At 42.5% G+C, this 22736-nt stretch overlaps 1 pseudogene; it reads left to right on the top strand.

Annotated features, from left to right (window-relative positions):
* LOC139555847 (mRNA-capping enzyme-like) overlaps positions 1–22736 on the top strand; it is a 143060-nt pseudogene that overhangs the window by 114556 nt on the left and 5768 nt on the right.

Raw genomic sequence — 22736 nt, 5'->3', positions numbered from 1 at the left:
CTCACCTTAACTTCTGTCAGTACCACAGTATATTCTCTTAGTCTTAAAGTGAACTGGGTGGCACCCCATTCACTATATGGTGCACTTCTTTTGACCAGAGCCCTATGGAACCTGCATTTGGGGGACAGGCAGGGTGGAGTTTAACAGGGTATTAATGCCCGTGCTTGGATCTGACTGCTCAGATGTCCATGCAGTAATATAAACAGGGTACACCATCACAACACAGCAGTGGTTCTTCATCACTGCACTTTGGTTGTTATCTTGCCCAACACATTGCGTCCTTGGAAAATGTTTCTTTGTGTGGGGGGCTAAGAAGGAAAAAAACAGAAATTGAGCATTAGTAATAACAGAAGAGTGTCATTGCCACAGATGGCTGAATAGCAAATGGGCCAACGCTCCAGATGGTGATCTTTGTACGGTGCATGGAGCGAAGGGGGGTTGTTGCATGTACTAAAACCCGCACCAACTCCCCTTCGCTCCATGCACTGTGTTCATTTCAAATAATGCTTCATTTCTAAAGGAAGAAGAAGAAAAATAAGACAAAATATCATGGAGGGACTTCTTATCTGGTCCCGGTGTGGGAGGGCTGTGGTAGATTGGAGTGATTATCCTGAAATATTGTTACTTCAATATGATCTTAGTAAATATCAGATTCATTTGGTTTTATAAATGACTGCCTCCTTTAACCCTCACTTCCTGTTAATACATTCTTCTCATTTTGGGTAAATTGTCCCTGAGATAATTGATGTCATCAATTTAGATGGATCGTTTTCATTTTACCTTTCGGCTCTGTGGTTTATAAATCATACGCTGTGCTGTGTAAACTTCGTATCTTTGGAGGGTGGGTGTGTGCACATCTCTACGGGGTGTTTGTTGCATGATTTATGCTGCAATGTAGTTTCCCTAGGCCCTGCTTGTTTGTGTGCACGTGTGAGCGTTGACCGAGACGGCTCCTCTCAGGGGATGGGATTTAGTGGAGTGGTCCCTCCTTTTGTCTTTAATCCTCAGCAACACTCTGACAAAGCCTGCCTTCGAGCAATCAAAAAGCTGTTCAAATGAGACAACTCTTTTTGAGTATTACTGTGATGGAAGGGGAGTGATCTCCAAGCCATAGATAATCATTTGACAGATCTTCAAGAAAATACATAATCTATTTCACAATTCAGCCGTGCCATTTCTGCACTTGTGTCAGATGATAGAGAGCAGTATTCTGCTATTATACTATAATCTATATTTCTGTTCATCACATTATAATCCTGAAAGGGGTTTACTGTGTAGGTGTCTCAAGTGGCACTCGGCACCATGTGTTCTCTATGGTTACCATGTGTTCTCTATGGGCACCAGAAACTAGAGCTCTGCACGGGCATTCATTCTAAACCCAAGCCCTACCCATGTCCGCAACGTTCAGGCTCTACCCTACCCAGGCACGATTGCTTATGCCAAATTTAAGGCCCTGCCCGAAATGGGAAATTCTCTCTGTCACTCGCTCCTTCGCACGCAGCTCGCTCTGCATGCTCTCTGCTCATGGCGCTCTGAGTCTGTGAGTATCCATAGCAACGGCTTCGCTTGGGCTGCTCTGCTCAATGAAGAGACATGAGAGAGCAGTTAGCTGTTAGATACTTTTCGTCAAACTAAACTCTGACAAAACTCAAGGAACATTTATTTTCTGTGAAATAGTCTCTCCTGTCTTATATTTGACGAGGTTGAAGCACTTCTGACACCATGTTATGATCTTAGTCAGATATGACTACTGTGCCGCAGAGCACACGCAAATGACTTGGCTTCAAAGTGTTAGCTATCAATTTAGTTATGCTCTGCCCCTACCCTAGTTATTGATGAAAAAACAGGTCCTATCCGGCCCTAACCAAATGTATAATGTCAGGGCCCGTCGGGCTTGGGTCGAGTAGCAGAACTCTACCAGGAACACCTCATTCCTGAGTGAAACATCATCAACGGCATCTGATATCCCCAACTGTTCCGTCATCCTGGCAGTTATATGCGGAGAGTGATCTTTACTGGCAGTGTGGAGAGTGATCTTTACTGGCAGTGTGGAGAGTGATCTTTACTGGCAGTGTGGAGAGTGATCTTTACTGGCAGTGTGGAGAGTGATATTTACTGGCAGTGTGGAGAGTGATCTTTACTGGCAGTGTGGAGAGTGATCTTTACTGGCAGTGTGGAGAGTGATCTTTACTGGCAGTGTGGAGAGTGATCTTTACTGGCAGTGTGGAGAGTGATCTTTACTGGCAGTGTGGAGAGTGATCTTTACTAGCAGTGTGGAGATTGATCTTTACTGGCAGTGTGGAGAGTGAGCTTTACTGGCAGTGTGGAGAGTGATCTTTACTGGCATTGTGGAGAGTGATCTTTACTGGCAGTGTGGAGAGTGATCTTTACTAGCAGTGTGGAGAGTGATCTTTACTGGCATTGTGGAGAGTGATCTTTACTGGCAGTGTGGAGAGTGATCTTTACTAGCAGTGTGGAGAGTGATCTTTACTGGCAGTATGGAGAGTGATCTTTACTGGCAGTGTGGAGAGTGATCTTTACTGGCAGCGTGGAGAGTGACCTTTACTGGCAGTGTGGAGAGTGAACTTTACTAGCAGTGTGGAGAGTGATCTTTACTGGCATTGTGGAGAGTGATCTTTACTGGCATTGTGGAGAGTGATCTTTACTGGCAGTATGGAGAGTGATCTTTACTAGCAGTGTGGAGAGTGATCTTTACTGGCAGTGTGGAGAGTGATCTTTACTGGCAGTGTGGAGAGTGATCTTTACGTCTCAGCAGGCTAACAGCAGTATAGTAGGACTCACTGGTGCTACTCCTCAGTAAGTCCAGATGGCATAGAGAACCGGCCAGAAACAGGATGGAGTATACCCACTATGCGGTACCTTTCCACTGGGCAACTCCCTCACATTGTCTGCCTTACTATGGTAGACACTGAATTCATTGGCAGTGACAGTTGGCAATTCATATGCAATGTGTGATCCATCACATAGAAATGAAATTGCTAGCAGTATTTGCCTGAATTCAAGTCGAAGGGTCTGTTTTGCACTTTAATAATGTAGAAACTCAGACATTGTTTTGTATCTGTCCCTGTCCTTGCTTTTTGACATGCAAAACAACAGTAATGAAAATAAGTACTTTTCAATCAGAGAATCAACTCGAAGGTTATCAAGGAGTCTAGTTTTAAGGGGTAAGTTAGTTGCCATGGTTGCATTGAGGACAGCATAATTCCTTCCCTCAGGCCTGTATTGATTGATTTAACCCTTTACCCATCCAGTGTGTGTGAAATGGATGTGCTATAGATTATCTTCTCATTATCTGTGTCCAGCATTTCTTCTGTTCCTGCTGTTATCATTTCTGTCTTTGTACAGGACACAGCTCAAGTTTGTCCAATATACGTCAGTTGTCCTAAAACATGTTTGTCATGACAATAAGTGACATAAGAAGTTGGCGTGATGGCACAACCCGACTGGCACTCAGTGTATTGATAAGGGAGTTTGGTCTCATTTCATATCTTTGTTTGTAGATGCGTCGATGGTAGATATGGTTAAGATTCTCCAGTGCAGTACTGTAGGAAGGCTATATTACAGATCTCTGCAGAGCATTTTAGAGTCATATTTGTCACGTATCTATTATGCAAGTGGTTGTGACTTGATGTGCAGTCAAGAATGTCACAGGTGAGCTGTCGCCACTTCGTTTGTATTGATGTAGTGTAGTCAAATGTTTTTGTCGAATTGCAACTGCATAGGGTTAAAGTGCTGAAGTTTGTGGACAAAAAACATTATTAAAATGTTTCACAGTTGTTGATGTGCAGTTTGGTCAACTATGTACACTCAGACAGAATTGCAGAGCCTTGTATAATAGGTATCGGCTTTTAATTTGCTCCAACTGACGACTGAACCGAGTTTTCAGACAGAATAATTCACCTTGCTGAGAGTTGTTTTGTGTTTGTACCTTAAACCTGTTTATCCACCGTACCACATAACTGCCTTTATTGAAGAATGTTCCCTCTACTCCCACCTTTTCATAAGAAAAGATATTTGCGACGTGGATGTCCTGAAGAGTGCAGTGCCCTGTCTGGCAGCCTCTTCTGAATGGCCATTGTGAAGGTTGGTGAAGGCCTCCACCTACATGCAGCACTACATCAGGGATACAGGAAAAGGAGACACTGTGCTCTGCTCTACTCTCTTTGGACTGAATGACACAAAGTGAGGCTTTCACTCAAGCGAACAGAAAATTGAAAAAAAGTTCACCTCACTGACCTATGCTATCAATAAGCTTATTTAATTACCGATGGGGGCATCAGCAGAGGAGTGTGTGGGCTGGATCACATTGATCGATTGCCACTTTAGCTCCAAGAAACTTCAAGCTCTTAGTTTTACTCTAACTTGAAGAATGAGAAATGCTAGGAAGCTGACACGTTTCTTGTAACAATTTATTAAAGAATTTACGTTTGAACCTCCTACATATTGATTGGCTGCTTAACCTTGCTCTGCAAGCCTGTGTTGCTATCCAGAGATCCTCCATCCAGTCAGCAGAGCTCAGTGGTCGATGCCTGTCTTCCTGTGACTGGTCTCCAGCCACACATTCCCCTGAGAGGGCCCAGCGTACAGGTGGATGAAACAGGCAGCGTACAGGTGGAGGAAACAGTAACATTGTTCCTCCCAGGCAGCAAATCGAAGTGGCCGTGACCCTGAATGAATCAACAGCCCCTGGGAGAGAGGGTCTCAGACGAAGATGTCAGAGCACAGACCTTGATCTTATCTGACTATAGGAGAGCAGGCTGTCATACCAAGACAACAGGCCTCAAGTGTGCTGCTGTGTATAAGCAGGTATTGTGTGAAGGGACTCTGCTGGAATGAGTTGGAGATGAGTCTATAGATAGATAGGGTTTGCTCTACTCAGTCTGTGGGTAGTATATTTATTTCAGATCCAGAGCAATGTAAGGTAGAGCGTTTGTCCTTTTGCCAGTTTCTTTGTTCAATGGTGAAATGCGTTTTGTAATTTTTGTTTCTGTCTGTAATCATATATTCCTCTACTTCTCCTTTCAATTCTTGCCAAATTCCTTGCTCCATCCTTTCCCAAGTCATAGGAATTGGTTTCTTGGAATTTGGGGAATTGTACTATACATTCTTCCAGGAAATGTATTGTCTTCCATGTTCTCTCTGGAATAGTGGTGAGTGGTTGAAATGGCTTCCGACAGGTGGCGTCACTCCTACGTGACTCTTGTCCCTCAGTCAGTACAGGCTTTTTGTGTTATTTGTAAACTCAGGTTCCCTTCATCTAATATGAGGTTTTGGTTGAAGATCTGATACATTCAGTATCAAAAATATGTAAAAAAATAGAGAAGATCAGAAAGGGGGCTAATACTTTTTCACGGCACTGTACATACAATACCTGGGATTTAAGATGACTCGTATGCAACTAGTTGTAGATTAAAGGGTGTGAATGTGGTATTTACAATGTAAAGCCATAGAGTAAAGTGGAGGCGGGATTGGAACAGATGAGTCAATGGTGTAAATATCAGGTTGCCCAGTAACAGAACTATGCTCCCAGGGACTGTGTGGGCAGTGGTGGCTGGTGGGAGAAGATACAGGCTTTTATGGCTGAAGACAATAAATGGAAAGGTATCAAACACATGGTTTCCATGTGTTTAATACCGTGTCATTCATTCCATTCAAGCCATTACATTGAGCTCTTCCTCTGAAATCTCCTCCCACCAACCACCTCTGGTGTGGGAACAGGCAGGATTCCTCAAGAGTAGGGCCCTACAAGCAATCCTCAGAGATGAGCTAAAGACCACTCAGACACACTGCCATCATAGTGCCACCATCTCTATCCCCAACCACCCCATTGTCATACGTCAGATAGCGCAACAATTGGACATGCTAATGTTTTCTTTCTCTTCTATATGTAGATTTTATATAGATTTGTTTTCTAAATGCTGCATTGTTGTGAAGGGCTTGCAAGTTAAGAATTTCACTGTATTGCATGTGACAAATTTAAAAAAATATTTTTTTTTAAATCCCTGTTATGAACATAATGTATTTTGTCTGTCTCTTACTCCAGGTTGCTAAGTTACAGACAATATAACCTGACTACCATTTTTCCACTAAACTCAGTGGAACAAAGTCAATGTTCACGGTTTGGAGCCATTCCCTGAACAATATGTTATTTTCTGCTCTCCAAATCGATTACGAATGGAGCTTACCTTCAGACATATTGGCTGCCTTTTGAAAAATGTGTTGATTTTCTGAAGAGAGCAGTGTAAAATACCTCAACTTTCCGTCAATTTCTCTCAAGAGTGTGAATGTAGATACACTGTATGTGTTATTCGTTATGTTTATGGATTGAGAAATCAATGAGATGAGATTCATTGTACTTTATTAATCCCCAAGGTGACATTAGGTTGAAATAAGCTTGTTAAAGTGTATGGAGCATGCCCCAGCAACTCACTGGCACAGAGTTTTACATTTGAAGGGTCGTCAAACCAAGGTAACAGAAACATTATGAGCCTGTCGTTTCAGTACTGGGTCATGTTCTAAAAAACTGTCTGAGTGCATGCCAGCGTGCTTTGTGTTTGTAATGAATGATCTGGCATGTCATGTAACTTCCTCTTATGTGCAGGTGTGGGACAGGGGTGTACTATTTTCTCTTTCACTGTCTGCTATTGTTTATTTCCTGCTGTGTTCCTATGTGGATTATATGTGTGAGGTGTGCGAAGACTTTCCTCTTGTAGGACAATAAACATCAATCTAGTCTAATGTCAGTCTCTCTCCTCGTGTCTCTGCAGAAGACTTAAAAACTATGAAATAATACATATGGAATCATGTAGTAACCAAAAAAGTGTTAAACAAATCAAAATATAATTTAGATTTTAGATTCTTCAAAGTAGCCACCCTTTGCCTTGATGACAGCTTTGCACACTCTTGGCATTCTCTCAACCAGCTTCACTTGGAATGCTTTTCCAACAGTCTTGAAGGAGTTCCCACAGGCCTGATTCACGCAGTCTCCGCTGAACAGTTGATGTGGAGATGTGTCTGTTACTTGAACTCTGAAGCATTTATTAGGGCTGCAATTTGAGGTGCAGTTAACTCTATTGAACTTATCCTCTGCAGCAGAGGTAACTCTGGGTCTTTCTTTCCTGTGGTGGTCCTCATGAGAGACAGTTTCATCATAGCTCTTGGTGGTTTTTGCGACTGCACTTGAAGAAACTTTCAAAGTTCTTGACATTTTCAAGATTGACTTACCTTCATGTCTTAAAGTAATGATGGACTGTCATTTCTCTTTACTTATTTAAGCTGTTCTTGCCATAATATGGACTTGGTCTTTTACCAAATAGGGCTATATTCTAATAATTGAAATGCATTCCAGGTGACTACCTCATGAAGCTGGTTGAGAGAATGCCCAGAGTGTTCAAAGCTGTCATCAAGGCAAAGGGTGGATATTTGAAGAATCTCAAATATAAAATATATTTTGATTTGTTTAACACTTTTTTGGTTACTACATGATTCCATGTGTGTTATTTCATAATATTGATGTCTTCACTATTATTCTACAATGTAGAAAATAGTAAAAAATAAATAAAAACCCTTGAATGAGTAAGTGTGTCTAAACTTTTGACTGGGACTGTATATATATATTTTTTTTGTATGTTTAGCTCATATAATGTAATTTTAAAGTATGCATTACGGTGTCTGTAATAGAATAAATGTAGCAAAAACAAATGTAGACATTCATTTCTATAGCTTCCAAAATGTTTTTTTTAAATGGTGGGTGAGTGCCAAGATGGAGGCACTATGGCTTCAACACAGCGTCCACTACAGTCATCTAGTGTATATATAAACATTGGTTCTGTAACTTTTAGAGATTTGTGCATCATTCTTATATAGTAAGTATTTCTTCCAAATGAGCTATACCTTGAATCACTGATATTATGCTTTGCCATAGGGCCTTATTGAATTCAACTGCAATATCTGTCCCAGACACATTTGTCTTTTATTGCCACTTTTCAGATAATGAAGGAATACATGAGTCAGGATATTACCTAAACTGCAGACTTTAATTCTAGCCTCGGGAAGGTTTTATGTTCAATAACGGTATGGTTGTTCTCGTTATTACCTGAAAAACAAAATTGGATCTATTTATTCATTTTGCACTCCACAGATGAATTGGTTGTTTTCCCTCTGATAGGCACTTTTCCTCTAGCTCTCTTTTACTTTCTTCATCTGGACCTGTGTATTAGATTAGAAAACACCATATTTATTATCAACAAATTCACATCTCATCTTACAAACATGCTAAAGAAATGGTGGAAACCATTCTCAATTCCTCTGTACTTACTACCTACAGTTGAAGTCGGAGGTTTACATACACTTAGGTTGGAGTCATTAAAACTCGTTTTTCAACTACTCCACAAATTTCTTGTGAACAAACTATAGTTTTGGCAAGTCGGTTAGGACATCTACTTTGTCCATGACACAAGTCATTTTTCCAACAATTGTTTAGACAGATTATTTCACTTATAATTCAATGTATCACAATTCCAGTGGGTCAGAACTTTACATACACTAAGTTGACTGTGCCTTTACACAGCTTAGAAAAATCCAGAAAATGATGTCATGGCTTTGGAAGCTTCTGATAGGCTAATTGACATCATTTGAGTCAATTGGAGGTGTAGCTGTGGATGTATTTCAAGGCCTACCTTCAAACTCAGTGCCTCTTTGCTTGACATCATGGGAAAATCAAAAGAAATTAGCCAAAAATTGTAGACCTCCACAAGTCTGGTTCATCCTTGGGAGCAATTTCCAAACGCCTGAAGGTGCCACGTTCATCTGTACAAACAATAGTACGCAAGTATAAACACCATGAGACCACGCAGCCGTCATATCGCTCAGGAAGGAGACGCGTTCTGTCTCCTAGAGATGAACGTACTTTGATGCGAAAAGTGCAAATCAATCCCAGAACAAAAGCAAAAGACCTTGTGAAGATGCTGGAGGAAACAGGTACAAAAGTATCTATATCCACAGTAAAACGAGTCCTATATCGACATAACCTGAAAGGCCGCTCAGCAAGGATGAAGCCACTGCTCCAAAACCGCCATAAAAAAGACAGACTACGGTTTGCAACTGCACATGGGGACAAAGATCGTACTTTTTGACAAATGTCCTCTGGTTTGATGAAACAAAAATAGAACTGTTTGGCCATAATGACCATCGTTATGTTTGGAGGAAAAAGGGGGACGCTTGCAAGCCAAAGAACACCATCCCAACTGTGAAGCTCGGGGGTGGCAGCATCATATTGTGGGGGTGCTTTGCTGCAGGAGAGAGTGGTGCACTTCACAAAATAGATGGCATCGTGAGGGAGGAAAATTATGTGGATATATTGAAGCAACATCTCAAGACATCAGTCAGGAAGTTAAAGCTTGGTCGCAAATGGGTCTACACGAAACGTTTGACCCAAGTTAAACAATTTAAAGGCAATGTTACCAAATACTAATTGAGCGTATGTAAACTTCTGACCCACTGGGAATGTGATGAAAGAAATAAAACCTGAAATAAATCATTCTCTGTCCTATTATTCTGACATTTCACATTCTTAAAATAAAGTGGTGATCCTAACTGACCTAAAAAAGGGAATCTTTACTAGGATTAAATGTCAGGAGTTGTGAAAAACAGAGTTTAAATGTATTTGGCTAAGGTGTATGTAAACTTCCGACTTCAACTATACCTACCCAGGCACTGCTGTGCTATTCAGTGCTTTACTGTGCTGTAAGCACAGCTAACACATCAAACGTGCTAAATAAATAATGTTGGGAGTATATTTGAGAAAAAATGCCTGCTTGCTAATCAATCCCTCTGTACCCGAGTGGCACAGTGGTCTAAGACACTGCATCTCAGTGCAAGAGGCGTGCGTCACTGCAGTACCTGGTTTGAATCCATGCTGCATCACATCCGGCCGTGATTGGGAGTGCCATTGGGCGGCGCACAATTGGCCCCGCGTCGTCTGGGTTTGACCGGGGTAGGTCATCATTGTAAATAATAATTTGTTCTTAACTGACTTGCCTAGTTAAATAAAGGTTAAATATTTATTTATGTTTTTAAAATAAAACCTTCCAAGGAACGTTTATGCTGTGTATTGCTGTAGGTGTTTCTAAGTTGGTACTCTGAGTAAGACTCGCTGCTGTGATAGTAAACAGATCGATATCTCGGTGTTGACAGAACATGTAGCCCCTGCCCTCCGAGAGGCAGCTGAACCCTGTGAACAACCGCCCCAGCATTCTCACAATCAGCCAACCATACACTGTCGCGTACAACTGACTAAGAGGATCTGAGCACAGCCACTCTGTGTTTTTGTTAAGGCAAACAGAATTCTGACCACCTTACATATTTATTTATTTTTGACCGTACAGTAAGACATTAGAGAGGGAGATGAACACAGAGGGGCTCAAACCCTGTTGCCAGGGGGTCATATACACTACCGTTCAAAAGTTTGGGGTCACTTGTCCTTGTTTTTGAAACAAAGCATTTTAAAATAACATCAAATTGATCAGAAATACAGTGTAGACATTGTTAATGTTGTAAATTACTATTGTAGCTGGAAATGGTTGATTTGTTTATGGAATATCTACATAGGCGTACAGAGGCCCATTATCAGCAACCATCACTCCTGTGTTCCAATGGCACGTTGTGTTAGCTAATCCAAGTTTATAATTTTAAAAGGCTAACTGATCATTAGAAAACCCTTTTGCTGTTAGCACAGCTGAAAACTGTTGTCCTGATTTAAAGAAGCAATAAAACTGGCCTTCTTTAGACTAGTTGAGGATTTGGAGTATCAGCATTTTTGGGGTTCGATTACAGGCTCAAAATGGCCAGAAACAAAGAACTTTCTTCTGAAACTCGAGTGATGGTTGCTGATAATGGGCCTCTGTACGCCTATGTAGATATTCCATAAAACATCTGCCGTTTCCAGCTACAATAGGCATTTACAACATTAACCATGTCTACACCACTGTATTTCTGATCAATTTTATGTTATTTTAATGGACCAAAAATTTGCTTTTCTTTCAAAAACATGTTAATTTTTAAGTGACCCCAAACTTTTAAACGGTAGTGTGTGTGAGGAGCTTAGACTGCTACACCAGACTCTGGCATGCCAGTGTTGCCAGGCCTCCGTCTCGGTCTCTACTTTTGAGAGCACAAGTGATCATTGTTCCATCCTGTTTGAGAATGTTCTGATGTATTTCTGAAAGAGCTGTTAGCTGGCAGTGTACTGCTCCTCCTCAGAGCCCAGTGGTAGTGGTCCAGGTCATTAAGTCTGTCTTTGTCTTTGTTAGAGGAGACGGAGAAGGAATGAGTACTTGTTTTTATCTGCCCACGCACTCCATCCCTCAGCGTTTCTCTGCTCTCTGTGCTTCAGCGAAGAAGCAGCTTACAGTCTCACCACTTTCATTACCTCGAGTGAAAAACAGGTTGAGAAGCTGAGAGAAAAGGATGGATAGTTTGAGGATAGAGAGGAAGAAGACAGAGTGCGAGAGAACAAGACAGTGAGGGAAAGAGACAGCAAATGATAAAGGGAGTTTTCCCAGGTGGGGCATGGAAGAAGCACAAAGGTTTTTACCGTAGCAACTTGAATTATGGAGAGACATTGGCTACCTCGAATTGGTCCATTAAAACAGTTTCTACATATGTCATTGTAAATTCAACCAATCGTTGGTCATTAAATGAATAAGACCTGTGAGAATATGAAGCCCGGCAGTCAGGCGTAAAGATGGACTGGACCTGCTTCACAAGGACCAGACGTATTTGATTCTACACCATAATACAGTGGATTAACTGCTGAGTGCTCACAGCTGGAAATCAGAAGTCACAATTAAAAAACGGACATAGACGATGTAGGGAGAGAATGCAAACCATTTTCCATGTCATGGGGAAACAATGTCTCTCAAACTTCTTTGTGGATTTTTTCCCCTGGATTAAAGCTTTGAGGAATTTGTGCTTGTGTAAACATTAATTCCGTCTGAAGTAAAATTCTAATTATCGGACACAAACAAGCTGATAAAAGTAGAATCTCAATGTTCCACTTTTACCAGCTGCTGAGCAGGACCCCAGTAAGAATAGGCTGGGCTTGGTGGCCTTGCAGCTTACAGCCGGGCGGGCATGGGTTAGAGGCTTTACAGACCCGGTCCGGCCTCTCAGCCAGCTGCATTGAGAAGAGACAGAGTCTGCGTCTTCAATAGCACCCTATTCCCTATGTATTTCACTACTTTTGACCAGACCTCTATGGGCCCTGGTCAAAAGAAGTGCACTATATAGGGAATAGAGTACCATTTGGGACGTAGTCAGAGGTTCATCTGGTTCCAACACCCTCAGCACTCAGAAGGTGATGTGCAGGGCAAAACATGTTAATTTGGACTGTTTTCACTCTGAGAAATGACTGTTCTGCATATATAACAAGTTATCGGGAATGGCCATGTGGCCCACAGCCCTTGCTGACAGCTCAGCCCCAGTCCATTTGGAGCTTGTTGGACAAATGCCATTTGAATATAGAAGAGCTGACCTGTTGACTGTTGCGCTCTGTGATTTGGGGTTCATCCTAAGTCCCGTTCCCAATGTGTTTCATTAGATTTAAGTAATGTAGGCCATAAATGTAATCAGCACGTTATTATCACCTTTACTCAGTGAATTTTAGGTCGTTTTTACCTGGGACTGATTCAAATCAAGGAATCAATCATCAAATGCAGCGTGAAATGCTTAATAACACAGAGTAACACATTCAGATTGCAGTGGAACATCAACTTAGATTCAGAAATTGAAATGACAAACAATAGGCCACAGGCAGTCCATCATTTCACAGCATCAGTCTTGCAGTCTGCCTCAATGACTTTGATCAAACAAAAAATTGACAACATCCAGGTTATTTTTGGATCACCATGTCAATACAATTTAACTTTTTATCATGGTTTAACTTTTTTGTCAGTGACCAGAGGTCTTGGTAAATACACATCCCATACAGTTTACGAGGGCAAAGTAGGCTATTTTAGGAATGTTTGATGTCGGACAGAGGATGGGTAAAGTGTGTGAGTGCGGGCGGGTGTGAAGTGAAAGGTTATGTTGTGAACTCTCAGGGTTGCTCTGCAGTTGTTTCCCTCAGTTCATGGATGGCCGGAGGGCTCCATGGTGGTGTTGACGGCTGCTTCCTGCCTCCCCTCTCCTCACCGTCATTACAGAGGAAGAGGGAGTGGAGAGGCAGCCCCCCCCTAATGAGTGCTCTGCTCACCCAAACCACTTCATACCCAAAAGGCGGCCTCCAACAGGGTGACCCAACATGGTGGGTGAGATGAAATCTATCCACTCAGGGTTCGATACTGCAACCAAAACAGTCGCGTTTGCCACCAGTACGACACAATTTCTATTGGGTGCCAGTGAGTTTTTGTTACGTGGTCATATTAGTTTTTGGTTCACAATTTGCTTTTTTAGTTATTATCATGATTTATTCAAACAGTAATGTGCAACTGACAAAAAATAAACCAATTTTCTGAAGAGGCAACACAGAAATGCCCCCGTCTGTGTGTGACTCCCGGCAGGAAATCCTCTGCCGGGAGTCACAAATCCTCAGTGAAAATAATATTGTAATAATGCTATTTTTAATCTAGGCTATATAATTAATTTTTTTTAAAACATGGATTTCCGAAGCTTTTTCGTTCATTATGTCGATTATTTATCACGTGAGCTCCACACTTATAGCCTATAGATAATCTAACGGTCAGAGAGTGCGCGCAGCTCTTAAACAGCTGGTTGTTGCGTGGAGCAGCTCGACAGTGGGTAGGGGTAGGTACAGTTGAAGTCGGAAGTTTACATACACTTAGGTTGGAGTCATTAAAACTTGTTTTTCAACCACTCCACAAATTTCTTGTTAACTAACTATAGTTTTGGCAAGTCGGTTAGGACATCTACATTGTGCATGACACAAGTCATTTTTCCAACAATTGTTTACAGACAGATTATTTCACTTATAATTCACTGTATCACAATTCCAGTGGGTCAGACGTTTACATACACTAAGTTGACTGTGCCTTTACACAGTTTAGAAAAATCCAGAAAATTATGTCATGGCTTTAGAAGCTTCTGATAAGCTAATTGACATCATTTGAGTCAATTGGAGGTGTACCTGTGGATGTATTTCAAGGCCTACCTTCAAACTCAGTGCTTCCTTGCTTGACATCATGGGAAAATCCAAAGAAATCAGCCAAGACCCCAGAAAAAAAATAGTAGACCTCCACAAGTCTGGTTCATCCTTGGGAGCAATTTCCAAACACCTGAAGGTACCACGTTCACCTGTACAAACAATAGTACGCAAGTATAAACACCATGGGACCACGCAGCCGTCATACCGCTCAGGAAGGAGATGCGTTCTGTCTCCTAGAGATGAACGTACTTTGGTGCGAAAAGTGCAAATCAATCCCAGAACAACAGCAAAAGACCTTGTGAAGATGCTGGAGGAAACAGGTACAAAAGTATCTATATCCACAGTAAACAAGTCCTATATATTGACGTAACCTGAAAGGCCGCTCAGCAAGGAAGAAGCCACTGCTCCAAAACCACCATAAAAAAGACAGACTACGGTTTGCAACTGCACATGGGGACAAAGCTCGTACTTTTTGGAGAAATGTCCTCTGGTCTGATGAAACAAAAATAGAACTGTTTGGCCATCATGACCATCGTTATGTTGGGAGGAAAAAGGGGGATGCTTGCAAGCCGAAGAACACCATCCCAATCGTGAGGCACGGGGTGGCAGCATCATGTTGTGGGGGTGCTTTGCTGCAGGAGGGTCTGGTGCACTTCACAAAATAGATGGCATCATGAGGGAGGAAATTGTATGTGGATATATTGAAGCAACATCTCAAGACATCAGTCAGGAAGTTAAAGCTTGGTCACAAATGGGTCTTCCAAATGGACAATGACCCCAAGCATACTTCCAAAGTTGTGGCAAAATAGCTTAAGGACAACAAAGTCAAGGTATTGGAGTGGCCATCATAAAGCCCTGACCTCAATCCTATAGAAGATGTGTGGTCCGAACTGAAAAAGCATGTGTGAGCAAGGAGGCCTACAAACCTGACTCAGTTACACCAGCTCTGTCAGGAGGAATGTGCCAAAATTCACCCAACTTATTGTGGGAAGTTTGTGGAAGGCTACCCGAAACGTTTGACCCAAGTTAAACAATTTAAAGGCAATGCTACCAAATGCTAATTGAGTGTATGTAAACTTCTGACCCACTGGGAATGTGATGAAAGAAATTCAACTGAAATAAATCATTCTCTCTACTATTATTCTGACATTTCACATTCTTAAAATAAAGTGGTGATCCTAACTGACCTAAAGCAGGGATTTTTTTACTAGGATTAAATGTCAGGAATTGTGAAAAACTGAGTTTAAATGTACTTAGCTAAGGTGTATGTAAACTTCCGACTTCAACTGTATAGGAAAGAAGTTTCAAGTTATGATCTCTAGCAGTCAGTAAATTCTAAGGCAAGAATGGGTATGCAAACCATGTATTTAAAAAGTTCAATGTCTTGGTTGAATATTTGCAATGCGCAATTCAATCAGTGTCTCAAATTACTATTAGAATAGTATAATACACCTGGTGCATTTTAGAATGTTTTTTTCTCTACTGTCAAGAGGGGGGCCACTAAAATGTTTTGCCGCAAGGTGGGGAGCCACCCAACCAAATCTCGCTTAAGCGTCCCCAAAAGCCTAGGGACCCTGTGTCGAGCCCTGTGTGTGCTAATGATAGCCTAACCTTCTTTGGGTAGATGGAAAGGCAATTAAAAGGTAACTACAAAGTGGCCTATGCCTACCTGGAAGAATCATAATTATTTGCATCAATCACAAGTGTGCTGGCCAAACACAACTGTCTGGCATATACAGACCTCAAAAGTGGTCCCTGATGTGTTTTAAGCATAGTTTAAAAAAAGTCTGATTTTGAGAGCAAAAACCTTTCAACAAAAATGGGAGAAATCGGTCCTTCTTCTCGCTTTCTTTTTGTTTGCCGTGGTATAGTTTTGGTATTAAGTATTGTTTTTTCAAATGTTGCCCTCTAGAGGATTTCGCAGAAAAGAACACATGGCACTCTGAAATCTGAAGTCTGTTTAATTTGCTGTTACAGTAAATCTATCCAAATCAATGTAAGAACACAAGGGCATGCTAATGTAAAAGATGGCTAGTCATTATTAGCCTGATTTTGTATGGAATACAGGCACGTTATGGTACACCGGTCAGGTCATTATCAATATAATGTTTTATTAAATAAATTGGTGCGACCAAGTCATGTGTTTGTGCCATCATCTGAAAAAGTTGGTAGCACCAGTGACACTATTTTTTAAAAGTTTGTGTAGAACCCTGCCACTGCGGTTTGAACATCAGATCAACCCAGATAGCCCCCTCATTTCCGCCTGTGCTTCTCACTAGTTAAGTGATGCTGTAGGGAGAGCCAGGAACAGGAAGCCAGTGGCGGTATCATCAGTGACAGTATTTAGGTCTGGGGAGGAGGGTTTGGGTGTGTAACAAAAGCAGACAATGCGTCCTGAAATAACCATGAGTAGCCAGGCAGGGGGTGTGTCAGTGTGTCATTAAGGCCAGCTGTGGGGCGTGAACCCTGGGATGAGACGGAAAAGCACATGGTCACAGGACGGGGGGGGGGGGCTTGTTTGGGGCAAAGCTTCACACACACACACAGCAAAAACCCTGATTCTGCACCACATTACGGTGCATTAACTGCTGAGTGCTCACAGCTGGCAATCAGAAGTCACAATTAATATAGCTGACCTAGAGACAGACGGATGATGTAGGGAAAGAATGTAAAGTCATTATAACATTGCAAGCAGGTGGTCAGTTTGATGCCTGTGGGGTTTTGAATGGAGCTATAATTGTCCTCCAGACGTGGCATCGTTGCCGTCGTGCGTTTGCACTGGGTAACCTACATGTTGAAGCCTCCAGATGCACTGAGAGGAAGGCTACGTCCCAATCATCTTCCGTTCATCCCAAAGTGTATACAAGTGTATTTCTTCACTTCCCTTCAGTAATTTGGAAGGAAATGACTGGTATAAGAACAAATGCTCACTTTAGGAGAAAGGAGGTATTAATGTGACACACCCAGAGAGAGGGGATGGGAGGTGTGATTCCAATTAAAGAGCGCTATTTCATTCTGTTACTAAATCAAATCAAATTGTATTAGTCACATGCGCCGAATACAAGAGGTAGACTTTACAGTGAAATGCTTACTTACGAGCCCCTAACCAACAGTGCAGTTTCAACAACAATGGATAAGAATAAGAGATAAAAGTAACAAGTAATTAAAGAGCAGCAGTAAAAAATAACAATATATACAGTGGGGTGCCGGTACAGAGTCAATGTGCGGGGCCACCGGTTAGTTGAGGTAGTATGTACATGTAGGTAGAGTTAATTAAAGTGACTATGCATAGATGACAACAGAGAGTGGCAGTGGTGTGAAGAGGTGAGGGGGGGGGGGCAATGCAAATTGTCTGAGTAGCCATTTGACTAGATGTTCAGGAGTCTTATGGCTGGGGGGTAGAAGCTGTTTAGAAGCCTTTGGACCTAGACTTGGCGCTCCGGTATCGCTTGCCGAGCAGTGATGCAACCAGTCAGGATGTCTCAATGGTGCAGCTGTAGAACCTTTTGAGGATCTGAGGACCCATGCCAAATCTTTTCAGTCTCCTGAGGGGGAATAGGTTTTGTCGTGCCCGCTTCACGACTCATGGTGTGCTTGGATCATGTTAGTTTGTTGGTGATGTGGACACCAAGGAACTTGAAGCTCTCAACCTGCTCTACTGCAGCCCCGTTGATGAGAATGGGGGCGTGCTCGGGTCCTCTTTTTCCTGTAGTCCACAATCATCTCCTTTGTCTTGATCACGTTGAGGGAGAGGTTGTTGTCCTGGCACCACACGGCCAGGTCTCTAGCTGGTAAACAGAGGTGTGTTGTTGTAAGCTAACTCTCTGAGAAACGTTGTTCCCTTTCTCATTAAGGAGTAGGGGATGCTGTCTGTGTGGGGCTTGGTGCTTAGGGTGTGACCTCAGGGAGTCTGGAGGTGTTAGTGAAGATGTTTTGTCTTTGCATGTTGCTCCCCCAGACTGCCGGATTGCTCTACGTCAGCATCTATGACATGCCCTTTGCAAAGAGGGTGAGACAAGGAGCTGGATGTGTTGCTAAATTCAACCTCACCTACACACACAAAGGAAATGCTTTATGCCCAAGCCCTTACAATGTTTGCCTAACAACACCAAGTGAGCCTTTGTTTCTAACAGGGATTTACAACGAAGACTCCATGGTAAAGATTTAGGAATTATATAATATGCCATAGAAATGTCATACATACAGTCTGCATCCAACACACGAGTACCCGACTCATGCAAACATCATCGATAAACCCAAAGTTGGATACTCAACCTTTCTTGAGACATGAAAAGTTTCTAGATTTTTTTAAAGTTAAAGATTTTCACAGATATTCCCTCCAATGCACTCTACTGTGTGGCCAATCATGGATTTTTCTCCCCCATACAAGCTCTCTGTATGAAATTTGTTAAAAGCCTGTTCAAGTTAATGCCCACTTATGTCTCATTTAACTTTATTCGTAGAGAGTCTCTGGGTCTGGTAGAGTACTAGGCTCCCTATACAGAGCAGAGCCATATGAGGCCTGTGGAAGAGGAGCTAACTCATTAATCATACATAGCCCGCTGCACCATCCATGACAGATCTGTTGAAGTCAGACATTACCGTTTCTGGTGAAAGCAGCCGGTAGCAGGGAAACGAGAGGACCCTTTGATGGCAGGCAGTGTGGGAGTGTGCAAACGTCACCTTCCCAGATAGCGATCCATCTTTATATTCATCGATGCATTTACAGGGGGGGACGGGGCTCGTATCTCAGTTTCACTGTTGAATGCTTATATCTGAGTTAATGGGATACATTTTCTGTTTGCGTAGGTGCCTCGAGATTGTCTGGGTAATTTCTGACTCAACTCCTCAGTCATTTCAGGAAGAATAATTTGCCAAACGCACTTTAATTTGATATGCTTTAATTCTTAGGTAATTGCAATAGTTATTTTTTGTGGAGTACAGAAGCCGCCTCTTGGGAGATGCCAGTTTGTTCTTTTAAGGCCCTGGATATTTTCCAATATATAATTGACTTTCTTTAATGGAGACAGAACTCAATATACCCTTCACAGTCTTATCTCCCAAACCAAACAAATTGGTATCTTTTAAAAGTTTGCAGGGGAACAACAGCCTCTGTCTGTGTTGACTTGTTGTTAGTGTGGTTTTGTTGAGATGCTTTGTCTTTAGCTTATCAGTCACACCTTTCCTCAGAATTCTCAATTTAGCTTTCTGCTTTCAAGCTCAATTAGTGTGTACTCACGCCTCTTCCTCTCATTTCAAATACATTATTATCCGTCTTTGAGAGAACTGGGTAACGATTGGTATGACCCTCCAGTAGCCAGACATTGACGTCAAGTAATGGCACAGTGCGAAACTGTTAACGCGGTTCCCATTTAAAACAGTTTCAGCCTCTACACGGCTATTACAGTTCCTGGGGTTATCAGTAATTCTGTGTAATTACAAAGCATCTAGTAGAATAAGACTACTCAATAGCGCATGAGGTGGATGTGTAGAGGCGTTAATGCGCTGTTGTTCTTAGCTGAGTCATGATGTTGACATCCCTACAGATGGGATGGGTTTGGTTGGGAGGCTGAAATTAATGGCACATTCCTTCCTGCACCTAACCATCACATCATCATAGCAACACAAAGGTCGCTAGGGGCCATCAGTCTCATATAATATCAATAGCTAAGAGCAGACTTTTATGTGTCGATATCAAAGGACTGTGTTAACCTTGAATTTTGATTGTTGTCTATCGACACCTACACGGTCTCAGAGTTCCTGCGTCAGCGTCCCTTGCATCGTATAACAGTCCTCCGTCTATACAGAGCAATGCTTTGTTATTAAAAGGGACCCAAGTGCCACCACAGAGTCCCAGACCTCCGGGCCAGCTTTGATTAAGTCCAGAATGAAAGAAAGATCCGCCCAGACGGAGGAGACTGAGAAATATCCTGGCCGTGTAATAGAATGCATTCCTCTGTCAACATCTGACTTGTAAAGGCTCAGTAATACAACAAGTCTTCACAACGCCGCAGCGACCAGGGAGCTTTGTCATAAAATCCCCTCCAGCTCATAAAGCAGTAGGCTCTACTTGTCCTCTCTGCTTGTAATCAGTATGCCCTCAGAACGCCAACGGGAGGAAAGGTTGGGGCATACAGACAGACACTGGATGCATCCTATATGGCACCCTATTTCCTATGTAGTGCACTACTGGTAGAAACTACTAAGTCTAGACTATTGACACCTGTCTGGTAGAATCAAACACAGTGAGCTGTAGGGTACTCTGGATGAGCATACGATTTTTTTTTATTTTAAGATCAGTCTAACTTGATATTTCTCTAAGAATTTTTGTGCTCTGAAAACTAATCACAAGCTCACCCGGAGGCAACCGCTTGGCATAATGGTATGATGAAGCACAATATTATTTTTCCCAAATAGCCAAGTTTCTGGTCCCAAACGCCATGATTGGAATAGAGGGGTATGGAGGATAGATTGGCGTAGTTATTACTATGATTTGAGGTTGAATACACCGGCATTACACATAATAATAGCTTGGGGGGGGGGGGGGGTTCCTTCGCCAGAGTCACCTACTAGCTGGCTGCAGGTGTGAGACCATAATGAAGTGGATTTGGATGGATTAAACACCAAGCGGTGGGAGGGGAGACATGGCAGCCAGCATGTCACACACACACACACACACACACACACACACACACACACACACACACACACACACACACACACACACACACACACACACACACACACACACCCCCACACCCCCCCCCCCCCCCCCCCCCCCCCCCCCCCCCCCCCAGAAAACACCACAGCAAACAGGACAGACTCATCACTGCCTGCCAAAAAGTTGCCTCCTGCATTGTTATTTGGCAGCTCTCTTGGCTTTGTGTTAAACTCTGAGCATCGCCCATTCTGTCTCTTCTCCAGAGTTTTGTCTCTCAGCTGTTATTCGGAAGGTCTGAAATAATCGTTTGGTTTGGAAATGGAACTGAATCAACAGATCTTGACAGCTAAATGTGTGCTTGTTGTCGTTCATTTTAATAGCACAGTGCTGCTACTTCAAATCAAACTTTATTTGTCACATGTGCCAAATAGACCTTACCAAGTACCTTACCGTGAAATGCTTACTTACAAGCCCTTAACCAACAGTGCAGAACAAAATAGCGCAGTTGATTAGGAGCATGTAAACCGTCAGTCATCCTCTCCGGCAGTTGGTACAGACACTGGTGATGAGGGTAGTGTGACAACATGTACCCGTAAGTCTAATGTGTATAATTGTGGCTTCATCCCACTTTTCTCATGGTCATGCAACCTGTGGTGTGGTGTGATGTGTTCTGAGCATGACGCCTCCCTCTCTTCACACACAGTCATCCACACTCTTTCCTCCACACTCCCTCCCCACTTGAGCACCCAGATGCCCTTCTCTCCAGGAGCAGACAGGCTTTTACGGAGCGTTCGGTCCTCTTGCCATGCACGGTGGTGTGTTCCTGGCAGAGCCGCCCACTCCCTGGTGTCTGCCGGGCCTTCATCTGCTCAGGGGCAGCCTGGCAGTGGGCCCTCGCCAGTCCTCTGAGCCCTGGAGGTCCAGTGCAGCTCTGCTCCCCTCTCTCTATCTCCTTTAGCACCACCTCACCCATGTAGATACATACTCAATGATTCATGATTTGTTGAACAGTCAATATCAGTGAAGCTAAAGAGTAAGTTGATGATGAGTTTCTTAATAAAGTGTTCCTATATTACCATCAGCTGTTTGCATTCAGTAGAATGTGTCTGTGTCTTTGGTGTGATGAAATCCAGCTACTTTAGAGCACACGTGTTTGAGAACAGCAGCTAGGGGAAGCTAGGCAAATCAAGCTCATGACAAATGGGCAACAGATACAGAAATGTCTTGCCTGACTCATAATTCAAAGTGTACAGTACATTCTTAATTCAATTGTCAAACAGTTATTGCTGTATAATGTAAGTCCCAGTGTTGCGATTGGAGGACCAGAATGATTGTAGGCAGTATAATATCCAGTAAATGTTGACATTCTAAACCAACCACTTTGACTTGTCCTTTAACAACGACACCTGGGTGTTCATGTGACACAGGGTGGACAAGAGCTTCCCCAACTCCTACGCCACAGCCATGGGTGAGTGAGCAGTGTTTTCCCAATTTTTTTGGCCATTCAAAATCAGATCAATTGATTCTCCCCAATTTGAAGTAAATTAAGTAGCTAGCCACATACTGAACAAAAATATAAACACAACAAATATTTTACTGAGTTACAGTTCATATAAGGAAATCAGTCAATTGATATTAATGAATTAGGCCCTAATCTATGGATTTCACATGACTGGGCAGGGGTGCAGCCATGGGTGGGCTTGGGAGGGCATAGGTCCACCTACAGTTGAAGTTGGAAGTTTACATACACCTTAGCAAAAGTATGCTTGGGGTCATTGTCCATTTGGAAGACCCAATTGCGACCAAATTTTTACTTCCTGACTGATGTCTTGAGATGTTGCTACAATATATCCACATAATTTTCCTCCCTCATGATGCATTCTATTTTGTGAA

Source organism: Salvelinus alpinus, chromosome 27 (assembly GCF_045679555.1).
Source record: "Salvelinus alpinus chromosome 27, SLU_Salpinus.1, whole genome shotgun sequence".
Lineage (NCBI taxonomy): Eukaryota > Metazoa > Chordata > Actinopteri > Salmoniformes > Salmonidae > Salvelinus > Salvelinus alpinus.
Note: the sequence above shows the minus strand (reverse complement) of the source record. Positions and strands in the feature narration are given on the sequence as shown.